The sequence below is a fragment of the Nothobranchius furzeri genome, chromosome 7 (genome assembly GCF_043380555.1).
Source record: "Nothobranchius furzeri strain GRZ-AD chromosome 7, NfurGRZ-RIMD1, whole genome shotgun sequence".
NCBI lineage: Eukaryota > Metazoa > Chordata > Actinopteri > Cyprinodontiformes > Nothobranchiidae > Nothobranchius > Nothobranchius furzeri.
In genome coordinates this window covers 36714361-36724791 of record NC_091747.1, presented here as the reverse complement: position 1 = coordinate 36724791, position 10431 = coordinate 36714361, and positions in this window count along the sequence as shown.

Below are 10431 nucleotides of genomic sequence, written 5' to 3'. Positions count from 1 at the left end.
GCAAAAACAAGTTCTGCTAATTTAATACATCCCACATCTTAAGCAGGTGGACCTCATGGTTCAAACCAAAAGGTTGAAGTTCTGTACGGATGATTTATTTTTCATGAAAATGTGAAAGAATCAATGAATGTTTTATAAAATAATAAACAAGAAATTTGAATTTAATTTGTATAAAAATAAAATGAATTGACCAGACATAAAGTTATGACCACTCACCTTATTTTAAAGTTCCAATTAGCTGTAATTGTCGGGTTCCCCTTTCCTGCTGGTGTTTTGGAGGTATTCCTTGTTGCTCCTTTTTACCCTCTGCAAGGTGTGGCAGGCAGCTTCCACAGATGTTTTTCATCAGGTGCATCATCAGAGGAGCATAAAAGGAGCAGGACTTCACCTGGACGGCGCCAGATCGTTCCACTACTCTTGTGGTAACCACAGGCTGTCCTGACCCATACCGGTATTAGCCTTGTGACATATTCCTGTGGTTTTCCTCCCAGAGATCCTGCATCAGACATCATGACGTCCTCCCTCCTCGTTCCTCTGAAACCAGCCATCATCACCGACAGGTACCCTCCTCAAATCCTAAAACACCGAAAGACTGTGTAAGCCACTTTTTCTTCCCCTGACACATTCTTAACGCATCGTTCTCAGCTCACCAACCTCTCGTCTCTCCAAGAACCCAGCCAGTTCCAGACTCTCCAGACCCAGCGCTATCTCCTTTTAATAAACTTTTTGTTACTTACCTCAGCTGTGTTTTCGAGTGGTGTTGCTCCAGGGTCCCGTACAACCATTCATTATGACAGTAATAAGCCTCTGTCACACTGGAATACCGTTATCGGGTGTGTATTTGGTCACCAATGATCTTCAGATGGCAGAGATTAGAGGCTATAATATAAAACAAGTTCAATATAGCAGACCCAGGACTGGTTAAAGGTCTCCATTCTACACCAGTTGATTCTATAACATCAGCTAGTCTGAGAGGACAGAGAGGAACATACCCCTTCACTGTAAATTTATAGTTTCTCAGAGGAAGAAACATTTGTATCAAAGATAAAAACACAAGCAACAAAAATAAAATAATAAAAAAGCAAAGTTACATTTATATTTGAGTTATTTATAAACAAATAGTCTAACATTTCTGATGGTTATGCTTCTCATCTTTCCTCATTTGTTTCACCTGTGAGGGCACCAGTTCTGTAATGCATCATGTATGATGTCAGCTCACCCGACCACAGCCAGAAAACAAGGTTCATTTGTTTCTGTTAGCAGTGGTAATTTTTTCTTTTAATTGATCCAAAAGTGAAAGAAAATTACAACATTAAAAATTTGTGCTGATCTAATTTTTATCACAAAGAATGGCTTGCATTTATCTTAAATTAATATTTATCATTTAACCCAATTAGAAGAACTAAAAAAAACAATTAAAATATTGCTTTTTGATGAGAAAATGTAATAATTTAAACTGGAAAGAACCAAAACTGTCACACCCTGCCAAGAGCCCAGTTCTTTGTTTCCTGTTTAATTTTGACATCCTCCTCTGTGCCACTTCCTGTCCTTGTTAACCTGATTCATCCAGCTGTTTTTACTTGAATTTAACCTCTCTCTCTCTCTCTCTCTCTCTCTCTCTCTCTCTCTCTCTCTCTCTCTCTCTCTCTCTCTCTCTCTCTCTCTCTCTCTCTCTCTCTCTCTCTCTCTCTCTCTCTCTCTCTCTCTCTCTCTCTCTCTCTCTCTATTCTCCTTTCGGTTGCCAGTTCGTTGTCTTCTAGCACTTCGTTCCTGCCGTGATCAGTGTTTGCACTCAGTGTCTTTGACTTAGTTTTGGTTCACTCGTCTCTGGCCTTTTGCCAGCTTATTTAGGATTGTTTGTTGGGATCTTTCATCTGCTTTTGACCTCAGCCTTAATAAAGGACATTTGCTTTTTACCTCCTTGTTCTCAAGCCTTGCTTTTGGGTCCAGCTCCTGTTACCTGACAAACTTATTTTTGTCTGTTTACATTTTATGTTTATAAAAGTTCTATTAATAAAATAGTGAGTTTGTATTGATAATAATAATAATAATAATAATAATAATAATAATAATAATAATAATAATAATAATAATAATAATAATAATAATATTTCATCTGCAACCAATCCTCTGTGCTGTAGTATATAGACCCCCGAAATACAATAAGGATTTTTTGCCGGAGTTTTCAGAAGTCCTAGCAAACTGGGCTGCTAGGTACGAGCGGATATTGCTACTGGGAGACTTTAATATTCATATCTGCTGTCCTGGAAAACCTTTAGTCTCAGATTTCATCAACCTTGTGAACTCTTTGACTTTTACGCAGTGGGTTAATGTGGCCACACACTGGATCTTGTGTTATCACTGGGGTGTTCAGTAGATAATCTGACTATTAAGGATGCAGTTTTTTCAGACCATAATCCGATATTATTTGAGACTACTCTGCATAGCAATTTGCTGGCACTTGTTGCCCCCAGTAGGCATAGTCATCATGTGAACTCTGACACTGCAACTCATTTCACTTTGCTGTTTGAACAAGCCTTCTTTGATTTATCAGACAAGTCCTCACTGGATGGATTGCTTACTTGTTTTAATAAGACCTGTGAGGCTATCCTTAACACTGTTGCACCGTTAAGGCCCAGGAGAGGAAAGCGTACAGTAAATTTATGGTCAACGGACGTGGTTTAGAGCTGTTGCCTTGCAGCAAGAAGGTCCTGGGTTCACTTCCCAGCCTGGGATCTTTCTGCGTGGAGTTTGCCTGTTCTCCCTGTGCATGCGTGGGTTCTCTCCGGGTTCTCTGGCTTCCTCCCACAGTCCAAAAACATGACTGTTAGGTAATTTGGTTTGTCTAAATTGTCCTTAGGTGTGTGTGTGTGTGTGTGTGTGTGTGTGTGTGTGTGTGTGTGTGTGTGTGTGTGTGTGTGTGATTGTTTGTCCTGTGTGTCTCTGTGTTGCCCTGCGATGGACTGGCTCTCTGTCCAGGGTGTACCCCACCTGATTGCCCATTGACTGCTGGAGATAGGCACCTATTCAGTGAGCGAACATCTTACCTGTTCGTGCCACCGCGGCCCCAAAGGATTAGAACAGCAGGTTCGTTTGAACTTTAATTCCCCTTCTGATGTAGGCTGTTGCTTAGCAACCAGGAATCTTCCCGAAAACATTTAAATGTGATCATATAGACGTTTAAAGAGCAAGTCACCCCCGAATAACCTTTTTTTTGCTGATAAACTAAAGAAACGAGTGTCTAATCGTGCTGCAGACACGTGCCGTCAATAATTTGGCACTTCAGTGCATCTTAGTTAAAATTTAAATATTCTGCCTAAAACTGGCAGTGTTGTGCCGTTGTCAGGTAAAAACTCTGCATTGTATTCTAATTTAAATCTGCCACTGCTATTGGCTAAGAGGTATGCTATGATGTAAACTGGTACATTATGATATCACAATGCCTGTGTGTGTGTGTGTATTTGTTAGCAGCTCCGCCCCCTCGGTCTGCCAGGCAACAGCATTTGTTGCATTTTTCAAACATGAAGTGGGAGTGGAGATGGAATCTGGTAGGGGTTGTGTCAAACGTGTGCACACCTGAGGACTGCCAATACATTTCCTTTAACAATTCAGATTTGTACAATGTGAAATGTTTATGAACTGAAAGTGACCAAAGGAGAGCGACTACAGCCACAAGATGAACTAACTCACAGGAATTGAGAAGGGCAGCTGCCTCAAGGTTCTGTTACTGAAGGACCTCAACCTCTTGGCAGAAAGGAGCACCATTGATGTTTGGGATGAGAGTGATCCTCCACTCTCCTATCTGTCTACTTTCTGTTCATGGAGATGTGAAGGTCCTTAAGTAAGAGCCAGTATCAGCCAACTTTCTTCTCAGAGGGTGCGGCGTACCACATGGTGATGGAGTTGGTGGAAGTTATTTTCAGTCATAATTAAACCTGGGTGGTTTCCATGGGAATGGAAAGGGTTATGGATCTTTACGCTCATGCTGAAAATAAAATTAATTTACTCAGAGACATGAAGTTTGATTAGACTTTTGATCAGCAGATGATTCTCAAACCCACCACTGACAGAAAACAGGGTTTTAATCACATGTCGAGTGTTTGCAGCGGCAGCAGAGACCCACACGGCAGCAGTAAATGATAGAAAAAGTGTTATATTCTCTAGCTGTTTTCTTAGACTCATTAAAAAGAACAAAATGCTGATTTATGTCTTTATTTAATCACATAAAAGTGTTTTTGTCTTTGAAGCTGAATTGGTTTAATCACTTTCATGAAGTTGTTTCATTATTATTTATCTCAAAGTACCTTATTGAGTGATTTTAATTCCTTTCACCTGTGAAACAGGAACAATCATCTCTACTGAACAGGTGCTCAGGTCGTTTACCCAGATTAATAAAACCAGTGAAAGAAAGAAAAAAGGTGACAGAAAAAAGATGAAAGAAGAAAGAGAAAATATGAAAGAAAAAAGAAGAAAAAAGAAGAAAAAAGATAAAATAAAAAAGAAAGAAATAAGAAAAAAGATGAAAGAAAAAAGATGAAAGAAGAAAGAAAAAAGAAGAAAGAAAAGAAAAAAGATGACAGAAAAAAGATGAAAGAAGAAAGAAAAAAGAAGAAAGAAAAGAAGAAAGAATAACGAAGAAAGAATAAAGAATAAAGAAAAAGAAGAAAGAAAAGAAAAAGAAGAAAGAAAAAAGATGAAAGAAAAACATTTAAAGAAAAAGATGAAAGAAAAAAGATGAAAGAAGAAAGAAAAAAGAAGAAAGAAAAGAAAAAAGATGACAGAAAAAAGATGAAAGAAGAAAGAAAAAAGAAGAAAGAAAAGAAGAAAGAATAACGAAGAAAGAATAAAGAATAAAGAAAAAGAAGAAAGAAAAGAAAAAGAAGAAAGAAAAAAGATGAAAGAAAAACATTTAAAGAAAAAGATGAAAGAAAAAAGATGAAAGCAAAAAGAAAAAAGAAGAAAGAAAAGAAAAAAGATGACAGAAAAAAGATGAAAGAAGAAAGAAAAAGAAGAAAGAAAAGAAGAAAGAATAACGAAGAAAGAATAAAGAATAAAGAAAAAGAAGAAAGAAAAGAAAAAGAAGAAAGAAAAAAGAAGAAAGAAAAAAGATGAAAGAAAAACATTTAAAGAAAAAGATGAAAGAAAAAAGATGAAAGAAAAAAGATGAAAGAAGAAAGAAAAAAGAAGAAAGATGAAAGAAAAAAGATGAAAGAAGAAAGAAAAAAGCAGAAAGATGAAAGAAAAAAGAAGAAAGAAAAAAGCAGAAAGATGAAAGAAGAAAGATGAAAGAAAAAAGAAAAAGATGAAAGAAAAATACTTATTTTTTCTTCTTTTTTCTTTCATCTTTTTCTTTTTCTTCTTTCTTCTTTTTGTTTCATCTTTTTTCTTTCATCTTTCTGCTTTTTTCTTTCTTCTTTCATCTTTCTTCTTTTTTCTTCCTTCTTTTTTCTTTTATGTTTTTTGTTTTTTCTTCTTTCTTCTTTTTTGTTTCATCTTTTTTCTTTCATCTTTATTCTTTTTTCTTCCTTCTTTTTTCTTTCATATTTTTTGTTTTTCTTCCTTCTTCTTTTTTCTTTAATCTTTTTTCTTCTTTCTTCTTTTTTCTTTCATCTTTTTTCTTTTTTATTCTTTCTTCTTTTTTCTTTCATCTTTTTTCTTTCATCTTTTTTCTTTCTTCTTTCATCTTTTTCTTACATCTTTCTTCTTTCTTTCTTTCTTTCTTTTTTGATTTTGGTGAAAAGTTAATGTAGCACTGGATGGAAAAAAATCTTGTGACAAAACAAGGCCACAGCCAATGTGTGCCGTAATGAAAGCTAAAGGTGGTCCAATGAAATATTAAAGTGTGTGACTTTTTTATTTGTTTGGCCAGGGAGTGTATTTTATTTTATAATATATTTTTAGTTCCAGTGCAGTCCAGATTAATTCACAGAAACTGTAACTTTGCTCAATAAATATTGTAACGGCTGCAGACTGACAATCAGGGACAAGAAGAAAGAAATAAGAAAAAAGATGACAGAAAAAAGATGAAAGAAGAAAGAAAAGAAAAAAGAAGAAAGAAAAGAAAAAAGAAGTAAGAAGAAAGAAATAAGAAAAAAGACTAAAGAAACAAGAAGAAAGAAAAGAAAAAATAATAAAGAAAAAAGATGAAAGAATAAAGAAAAAAGAAGAAAGAAAAAAGAAGAAAGATGAAAGAAGAATGAAAAAAGATGAAAGAAAACAGAAGAAAGAAAAATTAAAAAGAAGAAAGATGAAAGAAGAAAGAAAAAAGAAGAAAGATGATAGAAGAAAGATGAAAGAAAAAAGCTTCTTTTTTCTTTCTTCTATTTGTTTCATCTTTCTTCTTTTTTCTTTCATCTTTCTTTGTTCTTTTTTCTTTCATCTTTCTTCTTTTTTCTTTCATACTTCTTCTTTTTTCTTTCATCTTTCTTCTTTTTTCTTTCATCTTTTTTCTTTCATCTTTCTTTGTTCTTTTTTCTTTCTTCTTTTTTCTTTCATCTTTCTTCTTTTTCTTTCTTCTTTTTTCATTCATCTTTCTTCTTTTTCTCTTCTTTTTTCGTTCTTCTTTTTACTTTCATCTTTTTCTTTCATCTTTTTTCTTTCATTTTTCTTCTTTTTCTTTCTTCTTTCATCTTTCTTCTTTTTTCATTCATCTTTCATCTTTTTTCTTCTTTCTACTTTTTTCGTTCTTTTTTCTTTCATCTTTTTCTTTGATCTTTTTTCTTTCATCTTACTTCTTTTTTCTTTCTTCTTTTTTCTTTCATCTTTTTTGTTTTTCATCTTTCTTTTTCTTTCATCTTTCTTCTTTTTTCTTTCTTCTTTTTCTTTGATCTTTTTTCTTTGATCTTTCTTCTTTTTTCTTTCATCTTTTTTTCTTTTTCTTCTTTCTTCTTTTTTCTTTCATCTTTTTGCTTTTTCTTCTTTCTTCTCTTTTTCTTTTTCTTCTTCTTTCCTCTTTTTCTTCTTTCTTTTTTTCTTTCATTTTTTTCTTTTTTCTTTCTTTTTTCTTTCTTCTTTTTTCTTTCTTCTTTTTTTGTCCTTTTTATTTCTTTTTTCTTTCGTCTTTTTTCTTTCTTTCTTTCTTTTTTGATCTTGGTGAAAAGTTAATGCATCACTGGATGGAAAAAAATCTTGTGACAAAACAAGGCCTGTTACGGCCGCGCCGTTTTGGAGCCCAGTGGTGTGCTGCGCTCCATTCCCTGTTCAGCAGCAGCGCAGCACCGTGGACAGCTACTACTTGGGAAGCTGTCCGTACTTTCAGGACCATGGACAGCGCCAGACCAGCAGTCACGCCAGCTGGGACTTTGCACCTCATCAGCTGGCTCTTCAAAAGGGGCCAGCTGGAGCTCATCAGGGGAGAGAAATGTGTGATGGTTGCAGCAGCAACGTGTGGTTCTCTCCCCTTGGTGGTTAACTTGTGGACTTTTGTGGTTGAAACCAGCTTTGTTTGTTTCTTGTGAAGAAACAACTTGAGGACCTTTGTGTGTGTTTTTGGGATAAGTTAAGTGAAACTGGTAAGCTTTTGGTTTTGGTGTGTCTTTTAGACCATCTTTTGGTGAATTACCAGGTGGGGATTTCTCCCCTTTTGAAGTATCTGAGTTCCTGAGCTATTTTAGTGGTTTGGACTCTTTTGGTTAATTCAGTGTTTTTGGTTGGTTTGTCTATCAGACAAACCTCTTGTTTAACTACTTAGTGGGATTATTGCCCCTCTTAAATAAAGGAGGTTTTCTTTTAGGATTGATCGTGGTTGGTCCTTTGGACCTTTTTTTGTTAGTTATAAACACTTAGCGTTGGTAATTTCTAGGAAAGGGTTTTTGGGCCCTTCTTTTGGTTCTTCTTTTTTTCTTTCAATAAAACCTTTGAAAATACAAGGACACTTTGAGTTTGATTTTGTTTGGTCAAGCCTTTTTCTCCCCAATAAGGGTCACTTTTTGTTATACTGGTCCATCTTATGTTTATTCCCCTCTCCTTGCTAGATGAGCCCACAGAGGGGTGTAACAAGGCCACAGACAATGTGTGCCATAATGAAAGCTAAAGGCGGTCCAACGAAATATTAAAGTGTGTGACTTTTTTATTTGTTTGGCCAGGGAGTGTATTTTATTTTATAATATATTTATAGCTCCAGTGCAGTCCAGATTAATTCACAGAAACTTTAACTTTGCTCAATAAATATTGTGACGGCTGCAAACAATCAGGGACAAACGTGCTTAAAAAGCACAGGTTTGTGTCAAACGTGTGCACACCTGAGGACTGCCAATACATTTCCTTTAACAATTCAGATTTGTACAATGTGAAATGTTAATGAACTGAAAGTGACCAAAGGAGAGCGACGACAGCCACAAGATGAACTAACTCACAGGAACTGAGAAGGACAGCTGCCTCAAGGTTCTGTTACTGAAGGACCTCAACCTCTTGGCAGAAAGGAGCACCATTGATGTTTGGGATTAGCCTAGTGAACTAGACCAAATTCTTGCTTTGCAAAGAATGGTCTAGGCATGCTCCATTGGAACCACAGCAGCTCCTACCAGGACTCTGGCTAGCCAATCACAGCTCTCTAGAGGGGTTTCAAACACATAAAGAGCTGTGATTGGTCCATAATGGTGGGCCAATCATAGTGCTCTATCTGCTTAGTGAACAAATCACAGAGCTTTATCTGCTTTGTGGGCCAATCAGGGCACTCTATTTGCCTGGTGGGTGGGATGATGCAACAGAGTGAAACAAGAGTATGTCACATTCATTGTCCAGTGGAATGCGGAGATCATTTGAAAGACAACGGTAGAACCCGCCCCACAACCGAGAGCCGTCAGTGAAGCGTGGCCAGACTGAATAATACATTTATTTAGTCTGGCTTGCCAGGCTAGTTTGGGATGAGAGTGATCCTCCACTCTCCTATCTGTCTACTTCCTGTTCATGGAGATGTGAAGATCCTTGAGTAAGAGCCAGTTTCAGCCAACTTTCTTCTCAGAGGGTGCGGCGTACAACATGGCGATGGAGTTGGTGGAAGATATTTTCACTCATAATTAAACCTGGGCGGTTTCCATGGGAATGGAAAGGGTTCTGGATCCTTATGCTCATGCTGAAAATAAAATTAATTTACTCAGAGACATGAAGTTTGATTAGACATTTGATCAGCAGATGATTCCTAAGCCCACCACTGACAGAAAACAGGGTTTTAATCACACATCGAGTGTTTGCAGCGGCAGCAGAGACCCACACGGCAGCAGTAAAGGACAGAATAAGTGTTATATTCTCTCGCAGAAAAAAAGAAAAAAGATGAAAGAAAAAAGATGAATGAAAAAAGATGAAAGAAGAAAGAAAAAAGAAAAGAAGAAAGAAAGAAGAAAAAATATGAAAGAAAAAAGATGAAAGGAGAAAGAAAAAAGATGAAAGAAAAGAAGAAAGAAGAAAGATGAAAGAAAAAAGACAAAAGAAAAAAGATGAAAGAAGAAAGAAAAGAAAAGAAAAGGAAGAAAGAAAGAAGAAAAAAGATGAAAGAAAAAAGATGAAAGGAGAAAGAAAAAAGAAGAAAGAAAAGAAAAAACGAAGAAAGATGAAAAAAGATGAAAGAAAAAGATGAAAGAAAAAAGAAGAAAGAAAAAAGAAGAAAGAAAAAAGATGAAAGAAAAAAGAAGAAAGATGAAAGAAGATGAAAGAAAAAAGATGAAAGAAGAAAAAAGATGAAAGAAAAAAGAAGAAAAATGAAAGAAAAAAGAAAAAATATGAAAGAAAAAAGATGAAAGAAGAAAGAAAAGAAAAAAGAAGAAAGAAAAGAAAAAAGAAGAAAAAAGATGAAAAAGGAAGAAAGAAAAGAAAAATGAAGAAGAAAGGTGACTGAAAAAAGATGAAAGATGAAAGATGAAAGAAAAAAGATGAAAGAAGAAAGAAAAAAGAAGAAAGAAAAGAAAGAAGAAGAAAGAAAAGAAAAAAGAAAGAAAAGAAAAAAGAAGAAAGATGAAAGAAAAAAGAAGAAAGAAAGGAGAAAGAAAAAAGAAGAAAGATGAAAGAAGAAAGAAAAAAATGAAAGATGAAAGAAAAAAGATGAAAGAAGGATGAAAGATGAAAGAAAAAAGATGAAAGAAAAAAGAAGAAAGAAAAAAGAAAAAATGAAAGAAAAAAGAAGAAAGAAAAAAGAAAAAATATGAAAGAAAAAAGAAGAAAGAAGAAAGGACAAAGAAAAAAGAAGAAAGATTAAAGAAGAACGATTAAAGAAGAAAGATGAAAGAAAAAGATGAAAGAAAAAAGAAGAAAGAAAAAAGAACAAAGATGAAAGAAAAAAGATGAAAGCAGAAAGATGAAAGAAAAAAGAAGAATAAAAAAAGATGAAAGAAAAAAAATGAAAGAAGAAAGAAAATAGAAGAAAGAAAAGAAAAAAGAAGAAAAAAGATGAAAAAAGAAGAAAGAAAAGAAAAACGAAGAAAAAAAAAGAAGAAAGAT